Here is a 20,184-nt window from a genome sequence, read left to right as displayed (position 1 = left end):
CTGTGCAACAGGGTGATTGACGGTCCGTCTCCGTGTGAGGACTGAGTTTGTGCTCTAAGTTACCTTTGGAGTTGAATCTTGTGTCTGTATTAATTTGGTCGTCAATTCGGGGGTCTGAATAAATTTTGTGGTAGAATCTGGAGTCTGAATAATTTCTAGGGTGTGGTGTCTGGGATGTGAACAAATCATGGGGTCTGAGTTAATTTTGGAGTTGAGTCTGGGTTTTAAATTAATTTGAGGGTCACATCTGGGTTCTGAACAAATTTGGGGGTTGATTCTTTGGTCTCGATAAATTTGAGGGTCTGAGACACTATATCCACCTATTGTTTTAGAGAACCACACAGCCAATGTTACTAAATTTCACTATACAATTATTTCCAGGGGTTCTGCTGGGAACGCAGCTAAAGCAATTACATTGTAAGAATTCTCTTAATTTTAATTAGCTTTCTTGATTGGTTTCTTGTTTGGTTTTAATTTTATTCTCTTTTTTTTAAAAATATTTATGAGAGTACAGTTTGGGCAAAGAATTGTGAAAGTTGTCTTTATAACGCATGAAGTAAGGAAAGAGAAGTATAGCACTGAATATCTAAAATAACAATTCCCTATTGTAGTCTTATTACTGGAATTGCAACCACTAGAAGAAGGAGGAACCTGAAACTAAAAACAAATTTCATATGGCCTTCTTGCTATCTCATGATAAACAAATTTATAGTATGTGTCCCAATTTCAGATGATATAATTATGGAAATGGCAATTTACAGCTTTTGTTGGATCCTTAGACACTGGCAGGAAATATGTACCCCTTGAAAAAGCTACCGCGAAACGCGCGTCGGGGCTCCTGTTGTGGAATTCATTTTAGGCTATTTACGCTACACATGGGTTGGTATAGTTTCTGGGACCTTACTTTGATTCATGGTGACTTCCTGGTTTCTATGTAGCTTCATACACATTGTATTTGATGTTTGCTGCCATCCCTTTCTATACATTGGTGGGTCTATTTCATGCTGTTGTGTGACGACATGGGTATTTGAACCTTATGTGAGGTTTGCAGATTTCTATTATACACATACAGCTTGTTTGATTTAGTGACCCGCTTTGCTGCTATATATACAGCATTTTTGTGTATATGTTATCTTCTGAATAGCCTTTCTGTTTTCCATATCAGTGTATTTTAATTGTTTGTTTCATTTTAGGTCCTGATGGCCAATGTGTTTTTAGGATTTATTGTAATAAAGGATTCATACATTTTTGCAGATACAATTTGTATTTGGTGTTATTCTTCCCTCCGTGGAGGTGTGATATGTCCTCACATTCAGTTATGGGTATTCTCTATCACTGGCAGGAAATATGTTGACCTGCTCTGTGAAATATTTGGATGCCATTAAGTTTTGTCCCATGGTTTAGAGATCAAAAGGGCCTTTTCTCCATGAAATACATTTCATAGGCAAATTTATAGATGACAGGAAACTTGTCTTACCTCAGTAGCCAAAGTAGCTCAAAGGTGGTCATTTTTAGTCAACCAGTACCATGGAACAGGACAGAGGCAAAATCACTCAGTTCTGTCAGTTACTGACCATCATCATGGCCAGATAAGACTGTGGTGATAAAAGTTGCCCTTCAGTAAGTGGATCAGTGGTTAGCACTGTGCCTTTATTACATTAAAGACTTAGGTTCAAATCTGACCAGGGTTGACAGCTGCATGGTGTTTGTATGTTCTTTTGCCACCCTCGTAACCATACTAATAAGTTAATTCCAAAGATGTTTGTATCTGTGAGAGTTTTATGTAAACTATACTTTATTTATACAAGAGCCACCTCTTCTACTAGTACAAGGTGTTATAAGCTAAAGTATTCATCCGGAGTTTGGCAATACTTAGTTAGCACTGGAGTAGTAAATTTGTTCGGAAAAGACATAACACCAATATCATCTATGCAAACAAAAGTTACTGCTACCTTTTTACATAAATCTTTTACATTACTGTCAAGACCTCTGATATTCAAAATTGTTTTAATTCCATCAAATTGGTAATGTTTGCACATAAACTTGCTTCATGTTCAGTAATGATGAGAAAAAGTGGCTAAAATATAAAAGACTTCAAAGCGTTAAAAAGCCATTTCTAAGGCAGATAGAGATTAGCCAAAATAGCAGTTTTCAACCATTTTGATCAATGTTTGTAACATAATATTGCAAGAAATATAACTCATGGCAGGTGACGTGATGACAGATATATGATGAAAAGGTGGTTGGAAAATCAGCTTTAATCATTAGTTCTCAAATGCAAAAGTTATATTTTCTACATTGGCTTCTCATTTTTGTCCCTTTACTACAACTGTTATGGCCAATTGCATCATCTGTATTTTGGAGGGTATTATTTTTATTAACTACTAGCTGTGCTCGCAACTTCGTATGCTCAGACCACTGAAAAACGTACCGATGCCGTTTTTTTATAAGTATACTCCTAGCCTAGGACCATACTCAAACACAAAGAAAGTAAACACGGGAGAGAGCCACATAGAGCTGGCCGTGCGCAAAACAGCTGACACTGAGGTCCACGCCCGCAACGTGCAGCATTTGTCCCTGCGCTTTGTTGATGGTCATAGCGTAACATAAGCTGACAGGAAACTGTACACGTTTAAAACTGAAGGGAAAATTATTTGGAATGAGGGGGATTCAGGGTATAAAATGCTATTACCTGCGCCACATCCTGTTAACCCCTTCCCGCAATTTCACGTACAGTTACGTGATGGGAGATGGTGTTTTCCCGCAACTACACGTAACTGTACGTGAAACAGATGGAGCTGGCTCAGGAGCTGAGCCAGCGACATCACTGCCGGGTGACAGCTGTATGTTACAGCTGGCACCCTGAGGTATCGGCCAGGACCGGAGCTAGCCTCCGTACCAACCGATTAACCCCTCACATGCTGCGTTCAGTAGAGATCGCAGCATATGAGGAGTTTATAGCAACCGGCACCCCAGCAACATGATCGATGGGTTGCCGGTGGCTGCAAAGGCTATCGGAGGGCTAATACTTACCTCCCGGTCTGCCAGTAATGGAATCCTCCTATGCCCCATCGTCGGCGGGGCCCAAGAGGCTTCCGTACCATCGGCAAGATGGCGCCGGCTCAGCTTCCGGCTCAGACGCTGAGCCGGCGTCATCAGCAGTGGGTGTCCGCTGTATGTTACAGCGGACACCCGATCTATCGGCAGGAACCGGAGCTAGAATATGCCAGAATTGCTGTTTTTTGGTCACCTTGCCTCCCAAAAAAATAAGGATAACAAGTGATCAAAAAGTCGCATGTACCCCAAAATGGTACCAATAAAAACTACAGCTCGTCCCGCAAAAAAAACAGCCGTCATACCACTACGTCTATGAAAAAATAAAATTAGTTAAGGCTCCAATAAGCCAGGAAATAAAAATATGCAGTTGTGCCGGCCCAAGGGGAACGTTTCTTCTGTTTCAAGTGGCGAATTATCAAGGCCCCTAAAATTAGGGAACCAGGAAGGGGAGGGCCCAAACATATCTGCTGGAAGCGAGGGTGCCCGTATTATACCAGGACAATACTACCCAGCAAAATTCCTCAAACTGCAAAGATCCCGAGTGTGGACCAAAAGGGGAATAAGTAAGGACCATTTATTAGTGCGACACCGGCCTGTGCAGAAAGTATTGTGTCACAGCGTAACAAATATCTATGGATTATTTTATTGTTTTTTTTTACCCCATTATTATACCACCTGACTTTGCCCCTTATATACTCCGCCCGGCTTACATGTACCCCCACATTATAAATGGAAACACCAGTAAGACAAAGCTACTACAAGCAAAATCAACGTTGCAAAAGCCAAATTGCGCTACCTCCCTTCTGAACCCTACAGTGTGCCCAAACAGCCGTTTACTTCCACATATATGGCATCGCCATACCTGGGAGAACCCTTTTAACAATTTTTGGGGTGTGTGTCTCCAGTGGCACAAGCTGGGCACATATCTATGGAAAAAAATCCCATTCTCACTCTGCAACATCGAGTGCACACCAATTTCTGCCAATCACCTTTGGGGTTAATATGCTCACTACACCCCTAGGTGAATAGCTTGAGGGGTGTAGTTTCCAAAATGGGGTCACTTCTTGGGGGATCCACTGTTTTGGTCCCACAGGGACTTTGCAAATGCGACATAGCGCCCAGAAACCAATCCAGCAAAATCTGTACTCCAAAAGCCAAATGGCACTCCTTCCCTTCTGAGCCCTACTCTGTGCCCAAACAGTAGTTTATGACCACATATGTGGTATTGCCGTACACAGGAGAAGTTGCTTTACAAGTGTTGGGGTCCTTTTTTTCATTTATTTGTTGAGAAAATGAAACATTTTCAGCTAAAACTACATCTTATTGAAGAAAAAGGATTTTTTTTCTTTTCACTGCCCAATTCTAATAAAATCTATGAAACACCTGTGGGGTCAAAATGTTCACTACACCCCTATATGAATTCATCAAGGGGTGTAGTTTCGTGAATCGAGTTACTTTTGGGGAGTTTCCACTGTACTGGTATCTTAGGAGCTTTGCAAAAGTGACATGGTGTCAAGAAACCAATCCAGCAAAATCTGCTCTCCAAAAGCCAAATGGCGCTCCTTCTGTTCTGATCCTTGCCGTGTGCCCAAACAGCAGTTTATGACCACAAATCGGGTATTGCCGTACTCCAGAGAAGTTGCTTTACAAATGTTAGGGTTCTTTTATTCCTTTATTTGTTGAGAAAATGAAAATTTTTTTTATCTTCACTGCCCAATTCTAATAAAATCTATGAAACCCCTGTGGGTTCAAAATGCTCACTACACCCCTAGATGGATTCTTCAAGGGGTGTAGTTTCCTAAATGGAGTAACTTTTTTTGTGTTTTCAATGTTTTGGTCCCTTAGGGGCTTTGCAAATGTGACGTGGTCTCCGCAAACCATTCCTGCTAAATTTGAGCTCCAAAAGCCAAATGGCGCTCTTTCCCTTCTGAGCCCTGCCGTGTGTCCAAACAGCCTTTTATGACCACATGTGGGGTATTGTTTTACTCGGGAGAAATTGCTTTACAAAAGTAGTGGTGCATTTTCTCCTTTTAGTCCTTTTGGAAATGAGAAAAAATTAGCTAAACCTACATTTTCTTTGAAAGAATGCCGATTTTCATTTTCACGGCCTACTTCCAATAATTTCTGCAAAAAACCTGCGGGGTCAAAATGCTCACTATACCCCTAGATAATTTCCTCAAAGGGTACAGTTTCAAAAATGGGGTAACTTTTGGGGGATTTCCACTGTTTTGGCGCCACAAGAGCCTTTCAGACCCGACATGGTGCCTAAAATATTTTCTAATAAAAAGGTGGCCCCAAAATCCTCTAGGTGCTCCTTTGTTTCTGAAGCCTGTGCTTCAGTCAATAAGTGAACTAGGGCCACATGTGGGGTATTTATAAAAACTGCAGAATCTGGGCAATAGATATTGAGTTGCGTTTCTCTGTTAAAACTTTCTGTGTTACAAAAAAATAGATAAAAATTTATTTCTGCAAAAAAAAAAAGAAATTTGAAAACTTCACATCTGCTTTGCCTTAATTCCTGTGAAACATCTAAAGGGTTAAGAAACTTTCTAAATGCTGTTTTGAATACTTTGAGGGGTTACGTTTTTAAAATGCGGTGACTTATCGAGGGTTTCTAATATATAAGGCCCTAAAATCCACTTCACAACTGAACTGGTCCCTGTAAAAATAGCCTTTTGAAATTTTCTTGTAAATGTGAGAAATTGCTGGTAAAGTTCTAAGCCCTGTGATGTCATAGAAAAATAAAAGGATGTTCAAAAAACAATGCCAATTTAAAGTAGACATATGGGTGATGTTAATTAACAACAATTTTGTGTGGTATTACTATCTGTCTTACAAGCAGATACATATAAATTTAGAAAAATGCTAATTCTTGCAATTTTTCGCTACATTTTTGTGTTTTTCACAATTAAATACTTAATGTATAGAGCAAATTTTGCCAGTAACATAAAGTCCAAAGTGCCATGAGAAAACAATCTCAGAATCGCTTAGATAGGTAAAAGCATTCCAAAGTTATTACCACATAAAGTGAAACATGTCAGATTTGAAAAAATTGGCTGTGTCCTGAAGGCCAAAACAGGCTGTGTCCTTAAGGGGTTAAAATCTCAGCTTCTATCAAGTTTTGTTGTAGATTTGTGACTTTTAATCGGGTGCCGTTACATAGTTTTGGAGGGCTTAAATTTCTAAGGAGAATTTTGTGGACACCGACTTTTAAATTAATTTTGTGTTACTGAAGACCGGGTGTGCTTAGGGAATTTAAGAATTCCACCGGATAGTTAGTAGCGTCCTCTTGTTTAATGACTCTGTTGATAGAGATATATTCTGTCCTTTCCCCATGAACACACGTCAATATTCCAGTGCTTATTGCTGCTGCCTGGTCGTTGCGAGGGGTCAAAATAGCTCTTTGTCATAGCCAAGAATTTTCATGATTTGTTATTTAGGTTGCGTCACCATACAAAGAAGAAATAAGGTCTTGCAGTGAAGGAACAGTACAAAAAAAATTATCGGGCAACATAACTTTCCCTTCTTCTTGCGGATACGTGCCGTCACCAATGTTTAGTAATAAATCTGAAAACTCTTGTGCATTTGGGTTGCCTCCTGTTCGCGCCCACATATTTATTGTTAAATGCATCGGTATAACGTTGCGCCACAGACTTGAGCTCTTTGGGCAAGCTCTAATTTCATCTGCCCTCGTTCCTCGTGGTATGACTGGCAAAGTCTGGCTAAAATCGCCACAGAAAAGCATTGTCATACCACTCATGGGCTGGTCATTTTGTCTGATATCTTGCAAGGTTCTATCTACCGCTTCTACCACTTTACAGTTTCCCATAGTACACTCGTCCCATATTACTAAGCAGCAATCGTGTAGAACACTTGCTTTTTCGCTGTTTCTAGTACCATTTTAACACTGGGCTTTACGTAAGATTCAAGTCAATCGGGATCTTGAACATTGTATGGGCGGTTTTGCCTCAGGGCAACAATGTGGCTGCTATGCCCGATGAAGCGACAGCAAGAGCAATTTTGCTTTGATTGCGTATTTTGGCCAAGATGACTTTGGTGAGAAATGATTTTCCCGTCCCACCGAGTGCATCTAAAAACAGGATTTCTCCCAAACCAGAGGTGTAGCTAGGTTCTCCAGCACCCGGGGCAAAGATTCAGTTTGGCGCCCCCAACCCCTTTCCCGACATCTCCTTCCCCCTCACCGTGTTTGTTCTCTCTACCAATCAATGACGTGTCATTTCTTTTCCACATTTCTTTTTATTTAACTCGAGCATAAAAACATTTGCACATTTTACAAGCAATATAGTTCTATATACAACACCAGAACCAAGCCCAGTACATATATACAGAGCCAGAACAAAGCTCAGTGCATAAATACAACACCAGCACAAATACAGCTCAATTTAGTGCAACCCCTGCCGTATAGGTATGTATGGCGTAAAAGTACAGCTCCCAGCATGGCCTAAACAATGATAAGGATATGCTGGGAGATGCTGTTTCACAAAAAATAAATCATATCATAAGCATCTCGCTGCAGATTATACAGTGACTACAGTGCTGATTAGAGGCAGAATGAACATTTACATTAGGTGACTCACTGGTGACGTCTCAGATTCTAGTTATTTTCCTCCATCCGATCCAGACCTCTATGATGACTTCTCCTGGTCACAACCCATTTCTGCAGTTTGCCGCTCAGATGTCTTCAGCTTCTCACTTTTCCAACATTTTTACACCTATAAATAAAGATAAAGTTCTCATTATACCACACACTACGCCCCTAAATATAATAGCACCATACACTGCACCTTTAATTATAATAGCACCATACACCGTGTACGCACACACACTGTGCTCCTTGTTGATAGTGCCTGCCATAGAGACCCCTGTAGATAGTGCCCCCCATAGATAGTGCCCCCATATAGCCCACCCCTGTATATAGTGTGCCACAAATAGCTCCCCCTATAGTGCTCCACAGACAGCCCACCCCTGTATATAGCCCCGCTGTAGAAATAGCCCACCCCTGTATATAGTGCTCCACATATAGTCCACCCCTGTATATAGTGCTCCACATATAGTCCACCCCTGTATATAGTGCTCCACAGATAGCCCACCCCTGTATATAGCCCTCCTGTAGATATAGCCCACCCCTATATGGTGCTCCACAGATAGCCCACCCCTGTATATAACCCCCCTGTAGATATAGTCCACCCCTGTATATAGTGCTCCATAGATAGCCCACCCCTGTATATAGCCCCCCTGTAGATATAGCCCACCCCTGTATATAGTGCTCCATAGATAGCCCACCCCTGTATATAGCCCCCCCGTATATATAGCCCACCCCTGTATATAGTGCCCCATAGATAGCCCACCCCTGTATATAGCCCCCCTGTAGATATAGTCCACCCCTGTATATAGTGCTCCATAGATAGCCCACCCCTGTATATAGCCCCCTGTAGATATAGCCCACCCCTGTATATGGTGCTCTATAAATAGCCCACCCCAGTATATAGCCCCCCTGTAGATAGAGCCCCCCCTGTAGATAAAGTCCCCCTGTGGATAAAGCCCACCCATAGATAAAGCCCCCCCTGTAGATAAAGCCCCCCCATGTAGATAAAGCCCCCCCTGTAGATAAAGCCACACACTTTTTTATTACAATAGAATAACAAACTATTCAAACTCACCTTAATCCCGCTCCCACGCCGGCCAGCAGCAATGGAGATCTGCTCTCTTCTGCGCAGTTCTCCTGGGGGTTGAACGAAGCGTCTATGAAAGGCGCTGATTGGCTGGGCAGTATGACTTTCCCTGTCAGTCAGCGCCTTTCAGCGACGGAAGCGCAATACCGCTTCACTCATACAAAAGAGCTGAATGGCCGGGCACGGAACGTACCCGGCCATTCATTGCTTCTAATTGTACCTGTGTCCTATAGACACAGGTACAATTATAATGAATACCTATACAATTATAGACCATTGGCATTCGCCAAGAAAATAATGCGTCCACACAGATCGCAAAACAGAACTCAATACCTATAGAAGACTGTGAAGACAGCTAGTATATCCAGAAAATAAGCGACACATAGCACAAATTATGTATCATGACAATAAAAGTAAACTTTATTATATTGCACATAACAGCATATTGGCCATCACAAGATAAAAACAGTAGTACACACAATTAAAAAGGAGAGTGTGGAGAAACAGCGTAAATAGTCCCAGTTACATGCTAACACAATATAAACATCATGTGATGTGGTATAGTCCAGAGATCTCTATCCAAAAGGATGTATCATAAGGCAAATTGTAAAGCAAAAGACCGAAAAAAGGTTCTAGATGTATTATACACCTGGCCAGAAAGCACAAAATTGTGCCCACCTATGCACAGATAGACCAAAAAATGGCCCTATTTAATGGGCTAAGAGAACTGCACAAACCCGTGGATTGCATGATGGACCACAAACGAGATATCCCCACACAGATATCTCGTTTGTGGTCCATCATGCAACATCAGACACATGTGATAATTCGTTTGCCAGGTGTGCCCAATCAAAGGAAAACTACTTAAGAAGGACGTTCCACATTATTAAGCAGGCCACAGGTTTCAAGCAATATGGGAAAGAAAAAGGATGAAATAGTGCAATACCTTGGACAAGATATGAAAACATTGGATATTTCAAGAAAACTTAAGCGTGATCATCGTACTGTGAAAAGATTTGTGGCTGATTCAGAGCACAGTCGGGTTCATTCAGGTAAAGGCATAATGAGGAAGGTTTCTGCCAGACAAATTAATAGGATTAGGAGAGCGGCTTCTAAAATGACATTGCAAAGCAGCAAACAGGTATTTGAAGCCGCTGGTGTCTCTGGAGTCCCGCGAACCTCAAGGTGTAGGATCCTCCAGAGGTTTGCAAGTGTGCATAAAGCTATTATTTGGCCACCCCTAAACAATGCCCACAAGCAGAAACGGTTGCAGTGGGCTCAGAAATACATGAAGACTAATTTTCAAACCGTGTTGTTTATTGATGAGTGCCGTGCAACCCTGGATGGTCCAGATGGATGGAGTAATGGATGGTTGGTGAATGGCCACCATGTCCCAACAAGGCTGCGACGTCAGCAAGGAGGTGGCGGAGTCATGTTTTGGGCTGGAATCATGGGGAGAGAGCTGGTAGGCCCCTTTAGGGTCCCTGACGGTGTGAAAATTACCTCTGCAAAGTACGTAGAGTTTATGACTGACCACTTTCTTCCGTGGTACAAAAAGAAGAACCGTGCCTTCCGTAGCAAAATTATCTTCATGCATGACAATGCACCATCTCATGCTGCAAAGAATACCTCTGTGTCATTGGCTGCTATGGGCATAAAAGGAGAGAAACTCATGGTGTGGCCCCCATGTTCCCCTGACCTCAACCCTATTGAGAACCTTTGGAGCCTCCTCAAGCAAAATATCTATGAGGGTGGGAGGCAGTTCACATAAAAACAGAAGCTCTTGGAGGCTATTCTGACATCCTGCAAAGATATTCAAGCAGAATCTGTCCAAATACTCACAAATTCAATGGATGCAAGAATTGTGAAAGTGATATCAAAGAAGGGGTCCTATGTTAACATGTAACTTGGCCTGCTAAGTTTTTTTTGATTGAAAGAGCTTTTGATTTCTGTAAATATGACCTCCTGATGCTGCAAATTCAACAAATTACCATTTTAGTTCTCTTTACAACCTTTAAAATGTTTTGATCTCTGTTGTGCATAATAATTTGAAACAGTGCATTTTGAGTTTTTTACTTCTAAAAAAAAATCTGTTATCATTAGGAGATTTGTTCAATAAAATTTGCATTATACTCCAACGGTTGATGGCTTGAAGATTATACTGACTGTCATTTGCATCGACTATTTAGGAAAATCAGCGAAAAATAACATTTGCATAATAATTTGTAATGCGGTGTAGACTCTTTCAATGATGTGTTCTTTTAAAATGCTGGGCTCGCCATTCACAGCTGTTCCATGTCTTCTACGGTTGAAAACACCTTGCTGCTTATTATAACTATATTATGACGGAACTTCGTTATATAACAGTGTTTTTGCGAAATTATCTATTTCACGATCTGTGGGTATGTGGACCCACTAGGCCGCACCGCCGTAGCGGGCAGTCAGCTGGCCACACAACAGAGCACCCCAGCAATACAAATTCCTGCACCAGGGCACCTGAATAATCCAGAGAGTAGCCGCGGCCCTGACACAGATGGAGGTGGGTGCCGCAGTTTGCGCCAGACGTGGCAGATCATACTGGACGTGGAAGATGACACTGGACGAGGCAGATGACACTGGATGTGGCAGACGACAGCAGATGCAGTAAGAACACAACTCCAACACTACAGGTTCAGGAACAAGAACACAGCACGGGATACAGGATACAGGAAACAGGGCACAGGTAACAACAGGAACGGGATAACACTAAGGGACCATTTGCAAGACTGAAATGGGATACACTAACAACGCTCAGGCAAGGATCAGAAGGGCAGGGCCCTTGTTATAGTCCAGGGAATCATGGCAGTTGATAATGATGATGATTGATTTGTGCGCGCGCTGGCCTTTTAAGACCGGGCATGAGCATGCGCGCACACACTACGGGACACAGTGGACCGGAGCGGAAGTGAGTGCTGGCGTCTCCTGGGAAGGAGATGCGAGCCAGCGCTCGCAGATACTTGGCTGCGGCCGTCGGGGGGGGGGGTGAGTAAACACGACGGTCCGCGGCCATGGACGTTACATTCACAAAGTTGAAAGTATGCCAGAAAAAGAGTTTGTCTTGGGTTTTCTAACCGCTCTGCCACATTTTCAGGGTTGAAGTACACCCGTTGCCGGCCTTCAAGGTGGACATCAAGATGCATCACTAGCGGATGTCTCCCGTGAATGTGGAAGCTCAAAATCCGCAACACCACATATATATCGGCCAAATTGGAACCTCGAGACTTCGTCGTATTCATTATTATTTCTCAATGCAAATGTGGCCTGGTCACTACCCTTGTTGACGTATTTACATATATATTTGATGGCTCCGACGTTGTTACATATTTCGACGTTGATGTGAGCTTTAAATGTTCTTGATAACACCGGTGAGTAGGGTACAATTTATCGATTGTCCAAAACAATTTCTTGGCCATGTAACCTGACTGTAGCTGTGAAACCGCCTTGTAGGGGTGATATTCGACGATGAAACGGGTACCCAGTTTCCACCTGACATCGTTTGCTCTAATAGCGCTCTAGGGTATATTTTAGAGCAATGACCCTCCTGCATGCAAGGAGAGTTTCTATTTAAAGCGCTGCATAGCCTATGAACCATGTGCGTCTTTACAATGTTATGCAATATCGGATCCTCGTTCCAGTCAGGAAATTCAGCACTTATGACCATGTCAACAGCATCGTGACTAATTTTTTCTTGCAGCCACAGGAGAATGTGGGCGTGTGGCAAGCCACGCTTTTGCCACTCAACGCTGTACATGATACAAAAACTATTTCTTTTGTGATCAGGTCGATCATCAACTTTAGTTTTAAGTGGACAACTCTGGCTATAATATCATGCCTATCATAAGACGCTTGTCCTGCGAGAAGTTCTTGGGAAATTTCGTACCACTTTGAATTAGTTGTGAACGTTATGAAAAGGTCAGGCCGGACGTATTTTCCGACATAGCAGAAAACATCTTGTGTACGTTCATGCATGTAACGCGGACCACCGCTAAAACTGGATGGGAAGATAACTAATCGCCCTAAGTTTTCCACTTTATTATCTTTTTGCATGGCGTCTCGCAGATGCACGTAATCTTCAGCGCGTAAACGTGTTTGGTTAGTGCGTATGTACACTAAACGCTCTGTCTCTATTTTCGCATACATGTCCACAATAGATTGGCTTAACAATCCTCGAAATTGGTGCAAATAGATAAAACGATTATGCCTTATCTGCAGCAGGTATGAATAAAATTGCTGGGCTGATATATTTTTATGAAAATTTGTTACCCTAGTAGTAGGATTAACTTGGTAGAGTCCAAAATTGTACCCATCTTCGCCATGGCAATAAATGAAAGGATATTGCAGGGCGTCGTAAGCTCTGTGTGTTTCGAAAATGCGTTGCAAGCGATCGTCGTCATTGCGCAACACAATGTCATGCCTATCGTACTCCTGATCAACTAAAACCACTGCAACTTCATCTGTGACGGGGGCGTTATACCTGGCACGGTTTTCAGCAACAGGACGTCTATCTGCGCTGATGATCATTTTGAAACCATTACCTTGCCCCTGCGGATTAGACTGTAATGCAGCTTTGAAACTAAGCACGTATGGATTTACCTGATGCAGCATGAAGTGGAGATATAAGGTTACTATTTAGTTGTGGAAAGTTCTGATTTCTGATATTGTCCTGTTCATTGTAATCTGATACTAAATAAATCTGAAGAAATGTTGGCTCATCTTGTGGTAGCAAAGATCCGATGAGATGGTAAACTTGGCCTTGCACCTTGAAAGTTGGCATGAATGGTCCTTCTGTAATTAGTTTTGCCCCAAAAGTTGTCATTTGGAATGTGCTGTTAGATAAACGGATACTGTCTAAGAAGTGTTTTGATTGTGGATGGTCACCATTTAAAAGTTGTTTTATAAGCTCTGGAGGTTCTTTAAATTTTTCAATGTGAACTTTACCACTTGAACAACAGATTCCATTTGGTTCTTTTCTCCATTTGAGAGCACCGCAAAAATTGAAAATTACGACCATACCACCTACGGAAGTGAATTCAGCACAGTCAATCCTAGTGGAATACGTAAAACCTGCTGTTTTCTTATTGACCCAAGGAACAACATTGTTTATCACACCATACTCCTGAGACTCATCTGAATCATCTGATTAAATAGACATTCTATTAAGAGAGTGTCGAATTCGATCAGCCTCTAAGCGTGATTGACTTTCTTTTTCTTTTTCTGCCTGCCGTATTTCATCTACTCTTTCCCTTTCAGTCAATAAATAGCTTTCATTATCTTGGCGCGTGCGTTCATAATTCTCTCTAGCTGATTCCAATCGTCGTTGATATTTCTCTTCGCTTTCGAGAGCTCTGGCATAGTTGTGACGTTTGCGATCGGCGGTTAATTGCGCTTCAAGTTCTTCACTACTTTCAAGCTCCTAAGAGGCCACTGTGCGAGCTCTCTGACAACTCAAGCGAGATTCTCTGTCGGTGAAAGTTTCAGACTTGCGTGACGATGCATGGCACTCTCGGTCAGCAGATAGTCGCGTTCCTCGTTACTCTCCAGAGACCGAGAGGCCGCCATGCGAGCACGCTGTGTACTTAGCCGAGACTCACGCTGGGTAGAAGTTTCTGATGCGCGAGTTCTGGCCACACGTTCTTGAGCTGCAGAGTGTCGCCTCGTGATCTTCTTCAGATTCTTGAGACCTAATTAGTCTCATTATTTTTGCATTTCTGCTATATTGAAAAATATTTGAACTTTTTGTGGAATGCATTTACTCTCTTGAGACCGAGAGGCCGCTGTCCGAGCCCTTTGAGCTAACCAATGAGATTACAGTTTTTTGAGGCAGCTAGGTGCATGAAAGCAGCAAGTGGATTGGTTGCTTTATCTCTCTTCTATGTGTAATATTCAATACAGACAAATGTTGGAACTGTTGTCCATAGCAACCAATCAGATTGCAGTTTAGATTCTTGTGAGGCAGCTTGCACAATGAAAGCAGAAACCTGATTGGTAGTTATATGTGATTGGTTGCCATGGTTTCCATGTGTTTGTTGTTGCTGTACTGATGCAATGTAAATGAATTTTTGAAAACATTAAATTCGTATATCTTCTAATTGAGTGAACCGATTGCGATGAAATAAAAACTATATGTTACTTCAAGTTGACCCCCATGTTTTCTAAAAACTCCATCCGAATTGGGTCAGTAGTTTTTACATGATGCATGCACAAACAAACAGACACAAATTCCAAAAATGATCTTAATGCATTCTACAACTTATCCTTCATCCCGCAAATATTTTCAATGTACAGTCACGCAAAATGTACACTTTTATTATATGTAGAGATGTACAGACACGCAAAGTTTACAGTTTTATTATATGCAGAGATGTACAGACACAACGTTTACAGTTTTATTATATGTAGAAATGTACAGACACGCAAAGTTTACAGTTTTATTATATCTACAGATGTACAGACACGCAAAGTTTACAGTTTTATGAGATGTACAGACACGCAAAGTTTACAGTTTTATTATATGTAGAGATGTACAGACACAACGTTTACAGTTTTATTATATGTAGAGATGTACAGACACGCAAAGATTACAGTTTTATTATATCTACAGATGTACAGACACGCAAAGTTTACAGTTTTATTTTATGTAGAGATGTACAGACACGCAAAGTTTACAGTTTTATTATATGTAGAGATGTACAGACACGTTTACAGTTTTATTATATGTAGAGATGTACAGGAACGCAAAGTTTACAGTTTTATTATATCTACAGATGTACAGACACGCAAAGTTTACAGTTTTATGAGATGCACAGACACGCAAAGTTTACAGTTTTAGTATATGTAGAGATGTACAGACACGCAAAGTTTACAGTTTTATTATATGTAGAGATGTACAGACACGCAAAGTTTACAGTTTTATTATATGTAGAGATGTACAGACACAACGCTTACAGTTTTATTATATGTAGAGATGTACAGACACAACGTTTACAGTTTTATTATATGTAGAAATGTACAGACACGCAAAGTTTACAGCTATATTATATCTACAGATGTACAGACACGCAAAGTTTACAGTTTAATGAGATGTACAGACACGCAAAGTTTACAGTTTTATTATATGTAGAGATGTACAGACACGCAAAGTTTACAGTTTTATTATATGTAGAGATGTACAGACACGCAAAGTTTACAGTTTTATTATATGTAGAGATGTACAGACACGCAAAGTTTACAGTTTTATTATATGTAGAGATGTACAGACACGCAAAGTTTACAGTTTTATTATATGTAGAGATGTACAGACACGCAAAGTTTACAGTTTTATTATATGTAGAGATGTACAGACACAACGTTTACAGTTTTATTATATGTAGAAATGAACAGACACGCAAAGTTTACAGTTTTATTATATCTACAGATGTACAGACACGCAAAGTTTACAGTTTTATTATATGTAGAGATGTACAGACACAACGTTTACAGTTTTATTATATGTAGAAATGTACAGACACGCAAAGTTTACAGTTTTATTATATCTACAGATGTACAGACACGCACAGTTTACAGTTTTATTATATCTACAGATGTACAGACACGCAAAGTTTACAGTTTTATGAGATGTACAGACACGCAAAGTTTACAGTTTTATTATATGTAGAGATGTACAGACACGCAAAGTTTACAGTTTTATTATATGTAGAAATGTACAGACACGCAAAGTTTACAGTTTTATTATATGCAGAGATGTACAGACACAACGTTTACAGTTTTATTATATGTAGAGATGTACAGACACAACATTTACAGTTTTATTATATGTAGAAATGTACAGACACGCAAAGTTTACAGTTTTATTATATCTACAGATGTACAGACACGCAAAGTTTACAGTTTTATTAGATGTACAGACACGCAAAGTTTACAGTTTTATTATATGTAGAGATGTACAGATACGCAAAGTTTACAGTTTTGTTATATGTAGAGATGTACAGACACGCAAAGTTTACAGTTTTAATATATGTCGAGATTTGACATACGAATGATAGGCCAAGCATTGTTTGCTTTTAACCTGTATTGCCAGCTTACATCTTAGCAACAAGAACTAACCACAGTGATAGCCAAGTCTTCTTCAAATGGAGAAGACATGAAACAATGCTAAATCTCTACAGGAATCACCAGCAGACTAAATTGCTCCAAGAAAAGAGCAACAGTTATTATGGAGAATGTTTGGCTTTAAACTAAAGCATAATAAGGGGGCATATACTTTTCACATATTTGATATGGGGAGGGATCGTCCTGAAGCTCAAATTTAGAAATTGTTATGAGCTTAATTAGGTTCCTTAATATAACATGTCGCTGTAAGTATGCTATAAAAAGCAATGTCCTGTATATCAAGTATGATGCAGTTAGATCAATATTATTTGCAAATGGCCATGATCATTCAAGAAATGAGACTTATCTTGGTGTATGTGTATAAACTTCATTTGTTGGGGGCGTGGCCAGTGGCCAGCAGCCAACATGGTTAAAAGCATTTGAGATGAGCTCCCGTGGGACCAACCTATCCTGACTAAACGGTGAGCTATCCGTAATCTAACAATGGCCCAAACTGACTTTAGCTTATCCTACAGCCTTCCAACACCACTTGTAAGGGCCTGCTGTCTTAGGGTATGTGCACACGATAACTGCAATTCCGTCTGAAATTACGGAGCTGTTTTAAGGAGAAAACAGCTCCTGAATTTCAGACGTAATTGCATATACTCGCGTTTTGCGGGGCGTCATTTACGGACGTAATTTGGAGCTGTTCTTCATTGGAGTCAATGAAACACGGCTCCAATTACGTCCCAAGAAGTGTCCTGCACTTCTTTTGATGAGGCTGTAATTTTACGCTCCGTCTTTTGACAGCGACGCGTAAAATGACAGGTCGTCGGCACAGTACATCGTAAAGCCCATTGAAAGTAATGGGCAGATGTTTGCCGACGTATTGGAGCCGTTTTTTCAGACGTAATTCGAGGCGTAAAACGCCTCCATTATCTCTTAAAATAGATTGTGTGAACCAGACTCACTGTCAAGCCGACGATCCTTACTCCTTTCGAATCGGGCACCATTACAGACCACACTTGTTACACTGACCCGGCTGCCTCCTTCTTCATAGACGGTGGGAGCTTGGCTGGCCTTAGGGGTGTGCGACCTGTGCCTTCGCACAGGACGCATCACTCCAACAGGTGGAAGGTGGCGCTGTGCTGGCTCCCTTCCCCTGCTTGTTTCAGAAGTGCCCGGGCCCAGCAACTCAGCAGCTGCCTTTCCGCCTGGGCGCTTCTTCACTTAGTGGCCGTCGCTACCGCTGTAGCAGCTATAGTGGCTGCTAGCAGCAACACCGGGCATGAGGGTGGAGGTGCCGCTAGCAGCTGCCGCAGCTGCTACAGTGGTAGCGACGGCACTATAGCAGAGCAGGGAGGTATCTCCCTGCTCTGCCATCTACAAGCATCACTGTAGCTCCCTGAAGGAGCGGAATCCCCGTGTGGGCGAGGATTCCGCTCCTGGAGCGCTCCTTGATGTCTCTGTCCATATATGGACAGTGACATCAAGGGAAACTCCTGAAGCAGAATCCCCGTCCACAGCGTTGCAGACGCTGTGACCGGGGATTCCACTCCAGGAGAAGCCAATGACGTCATTGTCCATATATGGACAGAGACATCAAGGAGCGCCCCAGGAGCGGAATCCCCGGCCTCACGGGGATTCCGCTCCTTCAGGGAGCAACAGTGGCGCTCCCTACAGGAAGGGGGGGGTTTGCTATCTACAAGGTGTCTGTGGGCTGTGTGGAACTACCTACAAGTGGGCTGTGTGGCACTACCAACCAGGGGGCCATGTGGTGCTCGCTACCAGGGGGCCGTGTGGCGCTCCCTACCAGGGGGCCTTGTGGCGCTCCCTACCAGGGGGCCGTGTGGTGCTCCCTACCAGGGGGCCGTGTGGCGCTCCCTACCAGGGGGCCGTGTGGCGCTCCCTACCAGGGGGCTGTGTGGTGCTCTCTACAGGGGGCTGTGTGGCGCTACCTACAAGGGGGCTGTGTGGCGCTACCTACCAGGGACTGTGTAGCGCTACCTACAGGGGGAAAATACATGCGACGCCCATTTGGAGTTTTTTTGCATTAGCTTCAACAGTTTAAGAAAAAACATAAGAAAAGGTCAAACAACGCTGTCAATTCCTGAAGGAATTTTGAGGCAGATTTTTTTTGCCTTTCAAAAAATGTGTATGAACCTACCCTACGAGTGTAGTGCTTGTTTTTAGCAATTTCTGTCTTTCTCGAAACAATTTTTGGTAGGGGTGCCCTGAGGAAATTTTATATTTACAGTGCTGCCTCGAGTCTGAAAAGGTTGGGAAACTCTGAACTAGGCTACAGGATCCCGTCGTGGAGTAGCTCACTTAGTCATGGGAACGGGGCCTAGGTGAGTACAATTTTTGTTTTTGTTTGGGGCCACTGTCTACAAGGGTGACGTGGGGGGGGGGCTGTATGGCACGATCTACAAGGAGGAAGTGGGGGATTATGGCACTTTTTACAGGGAGGCTGTATGGCACTGTCTACAGGGGGCACTATACAGTGTGGGGGCCACTAAGCGGATATCATACTGTGTATGGGTACTACAGGTGGCATAATACTGTTGCCACAATTAGAGGACAAAATACTGTGTCCTTTAAGGGGTTGTAATATATTATATTATTAAATATTATTATTATACTGTATGGGGGCACTAAAGGGGCATTATAATTTTTTTATGGGCCATTTTTTTTTAATGAGGTGGGTGGGGCGTTGAAAGATCATTTCGCACGGGGCGCCATCTATCCTAAGGCCTGCCCTGGGTGGGAGTATCTAGCACCAAGATACAACATCAAACCTCTGGACACACGGCTGAACATAGGGCCCGCTGTGACCCCACCCTGTGGTAGGAGAGTCGTACTTTACACTTTACCTCCCACCATCCTTACATCCTGCATCACTGTAACGCTGTCCAATCAGAGCGGGTTTTCCACATCACTGAGGTTGTCAGGGGAGGTATGTGGTTTTAAATAAAACAAACCATGACAGGTCCTCTTAAAGTCTTCATTTAAGATTCCTTTGCCTATTATTGATACTGATATGAATGCTCAACAATGTACCCGTGCTAACTTTGTTCATGTTATTGCTTTACTTACTCCTCAGAAATTTTGTAGTACTATTTAGAGAATAATTCTGTGTTTAGAGGAAATATTTTGGATCACCATCAGGGAATCTCAGTATAATAAGCCAATTGGATTTATACTGACTGTCTAGAAGTGATTCTAGGACACGAATAGTTTATCAGGGCATCATCTCCTTAAAGTCCTCCTGAGTTAATAGCTATGTTTAAAGTAAGTCTTTGATCTG

Source organism: Rhinoderma darwinii, chromosome 10 (assembly GCF_050947455.1).
Source record: "Rhinoderma darwinii isolate aRhiDar2 chromosome 10, aRhiDar2.hap1, whole genome shotgun sequence".
Lineage (NCBI taxonomy): Eukaryota > Metazoa > Chordata > Amphibia > Anura > Rhinodermatidae > Rhinoderma > Rhinoderma darwinii.
Note: the sequence above shows the minus strand (reverse complement) of the source record.